Source organism: Dasypus novemcinctus, chromosome 21, assembly GCF_030445035.2.
Source record: "Dasypus novemcinctus isolate mDasNov1 chromosome 21, mDasNov1.1.hap2, whole genome shotgun sequence".
Taxonomy (NCBI): Eukaryota; Metazoa; Chordata; class Mammalia; order Cingulata; family Dasypodidae; genus Dasypus; species Dasypus novemcinctus.
In genome coordinates, this window is record NC_080693.1 from 35,840,249 (window position 1) to 35,849,043 (window position 8,795).

The 8,795-nt window shown below is 43.0% G+C and overlaps 1 protein-coding gene across 2 annotated transcripts in view; it reads left to right on the plus strand.

Annotated features, from left to right (window-relative positions):
• The window catches only part of IFT20 (intraflagellar transport 20), a 108,933-nt gene extending 100,592 nt beyond the window's left edge, over positions 1-8,341 (plus strand). The window contains exon 7 of one of the 2 annotated variants that reach the window (XR_011646823.1): positions 49-8,341. The gene's annotated coding sequence lies outside the window, so the exon portion shown is untranslated. The remainder of the gene's footprint in view (positions 1-48) is intronic. The other variant, XR_011646824.1, reaches the window with a different exon arrangement.
• The last annotated feature ends 454 nt before the right edge of the window (positions 8,342-8,795 follow it).

Below are 8,795 nucleotides of genomic sequence, written 5' to 3' on the forward strand. Positions count from 1 at the left end.
TTTTAGGGGGGAGGGGTGCTAAATTCCGCCAACTTTTCCTTCCTTTAGCGCCATCTTGAGAGTAAGGAGCAAGTGATTCTGACGGAGGAAAGGTCGAGAAGGCTCCCGGGAGAGGACCCCTGAGGCTTTCAAGAGGGAGCAAGACCGAGGCAGCGACCGGCGCTGCCGCAGGGGCCTGAGACTGGCAAAGCGCTGCAGGAGGCCACGCCACGCACTGGTCCACCTGGCCCTGAGGTGGGGGGTTCGCGGAAGGAAGAAAAACCGAATTTGTTCGTCAGGTTCACTTTAATTCTTAATTCCTCTGTGCGACAAAAGCACTTGGGAAGCTGCCAAAGTTCCAGACATCGGCTTGCGAGTCTGAGGAAATCTTTCGAGGGAAGGAGGAAGATGTCCCGGCCGTCCCGCCACCGCCTTCCGGGTGCCGCGTGGGGCGGCTCCTGACCTGTCAGCCCTTCCAACGCCAGACCCTCCCCAGCCGCCGGCGGCCGCGACCCCGGCACGCTTGACTTATTTCTTACACAGGACAGATTCTGCGGTGGTGAGCCCAAGACAAATTGCCTGGTTCAGTGTTGATGCGTCTATATTGGCACCGACATACAGGCACTCCGTATGTGCATAGGGGTGCACGGTGGGAGTGCAGGCTCGCTCCACCACGTGCTGGGGAAAGGTTGGGGAAGGGGTTAGAAGGGTACCAGGAGCTTCCCCTACCTTTTTTTTTTCCTTGGAGCTACTGGGGATTGAACCAGAATACTTGTCCGTGCAAAGCAGGCACTCAACTATGAGCTATCCCTGCTCCCCATCACCTACCATTTTTCAAGCTGCTTTTTCTTGATTTGGCACTTGTCCAGGTTCTGCAACCCTCTAATGTTTTCTGGAATTTTGAGGGCGATGGGCCTGCTAGTTTTTGCCAGTTGTTCACAGTTTCTATGTGTGGGAGGAGGCAGTACCCTGGAGTATCTTATTCTGCCGTCTTTGTTGATCAGAAATCTACATTTCTTTTTTTTCTTTTTTAAGATTTATTTATTTCCCCTGCAACCCTCTAATGTTTTCTGGAATTTTGAGGGCGATGGGCCTGCTAGTTTTTGCCAGTTGTTCACAGTTTCTATGTGTGGGAGGAGGCAGTACCCTGGCGTATCTTATGCTGCCATCTTTGTTGATCAGAAATCTACATTTCTTTTTTTTCTTTTTTAAGATTTATTTATTTATTTCCCCCCTCTCCTTCCCCCTACCTCCACCCTGCTGTTTTTGCAGTCTATGTCCATTTACTGTGTGATCTTCTGTATCTATTTTCTTTTTGTCTTCTCTTTTTCACTTTTTCACCTCTAGGATTCACTGGGATTTGATCCTGGGGACCTCGGATGTGGAGAGAGGTTCCCTGTCAGCTGCACCACCTCAGTTCCTGGTTTCTACTGCGCTTCACCTTGACTCTCCTCTGTCTCTCTTTTGATGCGTCATCATCTTGCTGTGTGACTCACTTGCGCAGGCAGTGGCTCACCATGTGGGCACTGGCTCACCACACAGGCACACTTTCTCTTCTTCTTTTTCACTAGGAGGACCCAAGGATTGAACCTGGGTCCTCCCATATGGTAGGCAAGAGCCCTGTCACTTGAGCCACATCTGCTTTCCTACATTTCTTTTTAAGTCAGTTTTGGTTAGCCATAATTTTCTAGGAAGTTGTCTAAGTTTCAAACTTACTAATATAAAATATAACTTGGGGATTATATTTGGCTGTGATAAAAGAAAAATTTTTCATGCAATTTAGGATCTTGCCACTAAATTGAGCCTTTCATGAATTGGGGAGTATCCCATTCAGAAAGTAGAAGGGAGAATACCACCCAGGGGGGTGGAAAGGGGAAGCTCCAATAGAGTGAACAAGGAAGAAAGTGAGGAAATTTTCTGTTTAGCTGATGTGATGGTTAGGCTAATGCGTCAGCTCAGCCAGGTAGTTGTGCTTAGCTGTCTGGTCAAGCAAGCAGTGGGCTAATGGTAATATAACAGCATTTCATGGACTTTAATCATCAGTGAGTTGATTGCACAGTGGCTGAGTACATCTACAGTCAACTAAGGAGATAGCCGTCAGCAACAAGTGATGTCTCATCCAATCAGTTGAAGGCCTTAAAAGAGAAAATGAGTCTGCCATCCAATGTCCTACCTGTAGAGATTAATCCTGAAAATGCAAAGGAATGCCCTGAGTACATTAGCTTGCAAGACATTTCTAATCCTCTCCTTGCCCACCCCACTACCCCTCTTCTCTTCAAGACCTATTACTAGACTAAAATCACACAAGCCCCCCAAAGATGAAGTCCAAAGTGTGACCCATGAGGAAGTATGCTATACTTTAAAAGAATTGCATGAGTTTTCCAATTCGTATAGATAAAAATCAGGGGATTATGTGTGGGAATGAATATTAAGGGTGTGGGATAATGGTGGAAGAAATATAAAGTTGGATCAGGTTGAAATTATCTATATGGTCCCACTAAGCAGAGATTCTGGATTCATTGCTATACTCAAGGGGTTGGAGAGGCTCTAACAGTTTGTTCCAATGGTTGACTGAAACACAGACCAAAAGATGGCTTAGAATGCCTAAGGTTGAGATGCCCAATTTACCCTGGTATACTGTAGACAAAGGGATCCAAAGGCTTATAGAGACTGGAATGCTAGAATGGATTCACCATTTATGACCTGCTCACCACCCCAGGAGTGTCTGGAGGACACACCTTTAACCAAGACTGTGAGGAATGAATTTGTAAGACTAACTCCATCTTCTCTGAAGAGCTCTGTGGTGGTTCTTCTCTGTAAGACAGATACTACTGTGGGAACTGCTGTCATGGAACTAGAACCCTTAAACACTATGGGGGTGATTGGATTGCAGGCTAGTACAAGTCAAGTAGCAGCATGTAATCACTCAATCAGATCTTGGGCCAGTAAAAGTCAAGTATCTGCCGTTAATCACCAAGACAAGGTGGGCGTGGGGGATGCAATGAAAGGCAGACTCAAAGCAGCAATCAAAAGATCTGAGTCACCTGGAGCTACCGCATTGGCTAATAGATCATGAGGTACCTATCAGTGAAATACATGGGCAGTCTACCGAATTCCTACTTGATCTGTATAAGCAGAAGAGTTCTAGGTCAAGTGAACAAAACCCTAACTTGAATTACCAACATAGGCTCACAGCCCCTTAATCAATTCCCAGACTTGAGACAGTTTGCAGACCCAAAGCCCCTTGAATGAGAAGGATCCTGTTACACTGCCAAAAATTCATACTGTTAATCTTCCTCCCAGCTTTCCACAAGGAGACATATGGCCTTTTACCAGAGTAACTGCATTGGGGAGAAGGAAATAATCAGACATTTTGGGGATTATTAGACTTAGATGTAACATTAATTCCCAAAATGACTGTCGTCCATCAGTCAGAGTAGGGGCTTATGGAGGCCAGGTGATTGATGGAATTTTTGCTCAGGTCCATCTCAGAGTGGGTCCGGTGGGTCCCCGGATCCATTGTGTGGTTATTTTCTCAGTTCCAGGATGCATACTTGGAATAGACATACTTAGTAACTGGCAGAATCCCCACACTGGATCCCTGACTTGTGGAGTCAGGGCTATTATGGTAGGAAAGGCCAAGTGGAAGCCACTAGAACTGCCCCCAACCAGCAAATAATTAAATCAAAAGCAATACCACATTCCTGGAGTGATTGCAGAGATTAGCAAGGAGTTGGAGGCTGCAGGGGTCGTGATTCCCACCATATACCCATTCAACTCTCCTATTTGGCCTGCACAGAAAACAGATGGATCTTGGAGCATGACAGAAGATTATCATAAACTTAACCAGGTGGTGACTGCAATCACAGCTGCTGTCCCAGATATGGTATCATTGCTTGAGCAAATCAACACATCCCCTTGTACCTGGTTTGCAGGTGTTGATCGGTCAAATGCTTTTTTCTCAATTGCCATTACTAAGGACCACCAGAAACAGTTTGCTTTCAGCTGGCAAAGCCAGCAATATACCTTCACTGTCCTGCCTCAGGGGTATATCAACTCTCCAGCCCTATGTCATAATATTGTCTGCAGGAAACTTGATAGTCTGTCCCTCCCACAAGACATCACACTGCTCCATTATATTGATGATATCATGTTGATAGGCCCTAGTGAGCAAGAAATTGCAATGACTCTAGGCTTATTGGCAAAGCATTTGTGTGAGAGGATGGGAGATAAATCCAACAAAAATACAGGGTCCCTCCACCTTGGTGAAATTTCTAGGTGTCCAGTGGTGTGGGGATGTCGAGATATCCCTTATAAGGGGAGGATAAGCTGTTGCCTCTGGCCTGTCCTACAGGTATAAAAGAGGTACAATGCTTAGTTAGTCTCTTTGGATTTTGGAGACAACACATCCCTCATTTGGATGTGCTATTCTGGTCCATTTACTGAGTGACCAGAAAAGCTGCTAGTTTTGATTAGGGACTAGAACAAGAAGAGGCTCTTGACAGGTCCAGGCTGCTGTGCAAGTTGCACTACCACTTGGGCCATATGATCCAGCAGGTACAACGGTTCTGGAAATGTTGGGGAGCAAGTAAAGATGCCATCTGGAACCTTTGGCAGGCCCCTATAGAAGAATCACAATGCAAATCCTTAGGATTTTGGAGCAAAGCCTAGCCATCCTCTGCAGATAAGTACTCTCTTTTTGAGAAACAGCTTTTGGCCTACTACTGGGCCTTTGAAGAGACTGAACACTTAACCATGGCCCACCAAGTCACCATGAGACCTGAGTTTCCTATCACGACCTGGGTATTGTCTGACCTATCAAGCAATAAAATTGCATGTGCACAGCAGCACTCCCTAATAAAGTGGAAGTGGTATATATGAGATAGGGCTTGAGGGGTTTCTGAAGGCACAAGTAAGTTACATGAAGATGTAGCCCAAATGCCCATAGTCACCCCTTCTGCCATGTTACCTTCTCTTTCCCATCCCATAACTATGACCTTTGGGGAGTTCCTTACAATGAGTTGACTGAGGAAGAGAAAACTTGGGCCTGGTTTATAGATAGTTCTGCATGATATGCAGGTACCACCTGAAAGTGAACAGCTGCAGCACTACAGCCCCTTTCTGGGATATCCCTGAAGGACAGTGGTGAGGGCAAATCATCCCAATGGACAGAACTTTGAGAAGTGAATCTGGCTGTTCATTTTGCTTTTAGAAGAAATGGCTGGAGGTGTATCTGTATACTAATTCACGGGCTGCTGTCAATGGTTTGGATGGATGGCCAGGGACTTAGAAGGAACATGATTGGACAGTTGGTTACAAAGAGGTCTGGGGAAGAGATATGTGGATAGAGCTTTCTGAGGGAAAAAAAAAAAAAGAAAATATTTTTGTCCCACATTAATGCTCACCAAAGGGTGATTTCAGCAGAGGAAGATTTTAATAATCAAGTGGATAAGATGACCCAATCTTGTCTAATGCTCAGCCTCTTTCCCCAGCCACTCCTACCATTGCCCAATGGATTCATGAACAAAGGGGCCATGGTGGTAGGGATAGAGGTTATGCATGAGCTCAGCAACATGGACTTACCTTCACCAAGGCTAACTTGGCTACAGCCACTCCTGAGTGCCCAATCTGCCAGCAGCAGAGACCCACACTCAGCCTCTGATATGGCACCATTCCCTGAGGTGATCAGCCTGCTACATGGTGACAGGTTGATTACATTGGACCACTTCCATCATGGAAGGGGCAGCAATTTGTTTTAACTGGAATAGACACATACTCTGGATATGGGTTTGCATTCCCTGCATGAAATGCTACTTCCAAAACTACCATCAGCAGACTTACCAAATATCTTATCCACTGTCATGGCATTCCATACAACATTGCTTCTGATCAAGGAACCCACTTCACAGCAAATGATGTGTGGGAATGGGCACATGCCCATGGAATTCACTGGTCTTATTATGTTCTCATCATCCTGAAGCAGCTGGGTTAATAGTACGGTGGAATGACCTGAAGACTCAATTATAACACCAACTAGGTGGCAATACCTTGCAGTTCTGGGGCCCTGTTCTCCAGGAGCTGTGTATGCTCTAAATCAGCATCCACTCTATGTGTTGTTTCTTCCATAGCCAGGATTCATGGGTCCAGGGATCAAGGGGTGGAAATGGGAGTAGCATCACTTGCTATTACTCCTAGTGATCCACTAGGAAAATTTTTGCTTCCTGTCCCTGCAAACTTAAGCTCTGCTGGGCTACAGGTCTTAGTTCCAAAAAGAGGACTGCTTCCACCAGGCACACAACAATGATTCCATTGAACTGGAAGTTAAGACTGCCACCTGGCCTCTTTGGGCTCCTCATGCCTCCAAATCAATAGACAAAGAAGGTAATTACAGTACTGGCTGGGGTGATTGATCCTGGCTATCAAGGGGAAATAGGATTATACCTACATAATGGGGGTAAAGAAGAGTTTGCCTGGAATACAGGAGATACTCTAGGGCATCTTTTAGTACTGTCATGACCTGTGATTCAAGTCAATGGAAAATTGCAACAACCCAGCCTCAGCAGGACCAAAAATGGCTCAGAATCTTCAGGAATGAAAGTTAAGGTCACCCCACCGGGCAAAGAACCAGGACTAGCTGAGGTGCTTGCTGAGGGTAACAGGAACATGGAATGGGCAGTGGAAGAACGTAGTGAAAAATATGAACCACGTGGCCAGTCACTGAAACAAGGACTGTAATACTCATATTTCTTCCTTGTTTTGTTATGAGTGTGTTTGTATATGTACATAAAATGAATATCTTTGTTTTCTTCCCTAACTTTTCCCCTTATATGACATAAGTTGAATTAGTTTCATGTTGTAATATTTTAAGGATTTCAAGTTTAAGAGTGAATATTACCCCAGGACTTTCACCCTATTCTGGATGAAATTAGTGCACTTCTGGTTGTATGGAGGATAGCTGAATATTGTTAGATGGAAATATATATATGTATATGTATATATATGCATATATATATGCAGTCTGTTATTGTTTTTATTTAGAGACTAAATATGGTTTAAGGTGATGTGTATGGTTGCTGAGTTGACAAAGGGTGGACTGTGCTGGTTAGGCTAATGTGTTGACTTGGCCAGGTAATTGTGCCCAGTTGTTTGGTCAAGCAAGCACTGGGCTAATTGTAATTGAAGGACATTTATGAACTTTAGTCAGCAGTGAGTTTATTGCATAGATGGCTGATTACATCTACAATCAACCAAGAAAATTGCCGTCAGTAATGAGTGACGTTTTATCTAATCAGCCGAATACCTTAAAAGGGAAGTGATTTCAGCATGCAGACAGAATTTTCCAACTCGACTTTGGACAGCCAATGTCTTCTGGGAACTCATCAAGGACCTTCGTCAGAGCCCCTGGTTTGCAGCCTGCCTGTGGAATTTGGACTTGTACATCCCCACAGCCACATGAGAGAATTTTATAAAATCTCATACTATTGACAGATATCTCCTGTTGATTTTATTTCCCTAGAGAACTCTGACTAATACAGTCTAGCTAAGGGTTAACCTTTTCAAAGCACCTTCTTTTGGTTTTAATTCTATTGTTTTTTAAAATTTATTTCTGCTCTATTTCTGCTTTATTTATTTCTGTTTCATTTATTTCTGCTCTAATCTTTATTTCTTTCCTTCTGCTTGCTTTTGGATTAGTTTGCTGTTCTTTTTCTAGTTTCTCCAGGGGTGCAGTTAGGTCTTTGATTTTAGCTTTCTTCTTTTTTAATGTAGGCAATTAGGGCTATAAATTTCCCTCTCAGCACTACCTTTGCTGCATCCTGTACGTCTTGATATGTTATGTTCTCATTTTCATTTGCCTCAAGATATTTACTCATTTCTTTTGCAATTTCTTCTTCAACTCACTGATTGTTTAGGAATGTGTTTAATTTCCATATATTTGTGAATTTTCTAGTTCACCACCTGTTATTGATTTCCACCTTCATTCCCTTGTGATCAGAGAGAGTGCTTTGTATTATTTCAGTCGTTCTAAATTCTTTGAGACTTGATCTATGACCTAACATGTAGTCTATCCTGGAGAATGATCCATGATCACTGAAAGAATGTATATCCTGCTGTTTTAGGGTGCAGTGCTCTGTATATGTCTGTTAGATCTAGTTCCTTTATCATATTATTCAAGACCTCTGTTTTTTAAAATTGATTCTCTGTCTTGATGTTCTGTCTATTGCTGAGTGTCGTGTACTGAAGTCTTCCACTATTATTGTAGAGGTGTTTATTTCTCTCCTAGTTTTGCCAGTGTTTGCCTCATGTATTTTGGAGCACCTTGGTTAGGTATAAAAATATATGATTGTTCTTTCTTCTTGGTAAATTGCCCCTTTTATTAATATATAGTATCCTTATTTGTCTCTTATAGCAGTTTTACATTTAAAGTCTCTTTTGTCTGATTTAGTATAGCTAACCCAGCTTATTTTTGGTTAGTGTTTGCATGGAATATTATTTTCCACTTTCAGATATTTGTGTCCTTGGATCTAAATTAAGTCTCTTGTAGACAGCATATAAATGGATCATCTTCTTTTGTCTATCTGCTAATCTGTGTTTCTTAATTGGGGAGTTTAATCCATTAACATTAAAAAAAAACTTTTTTCATTCTTTTCACTATTTTTTTTTCCCAATTTCCCCTGTGGTTTTGTTCTCTTTTTTAAATTAATTTTTTTATTTTAAAAAAAGCTTTAGATTATATAATGTTACGTAAAAAATATGAGGGATTCCCATATGCCCCATTCCCTCTTTCTCCCACACTTCCCCACATTAACAACATCTTT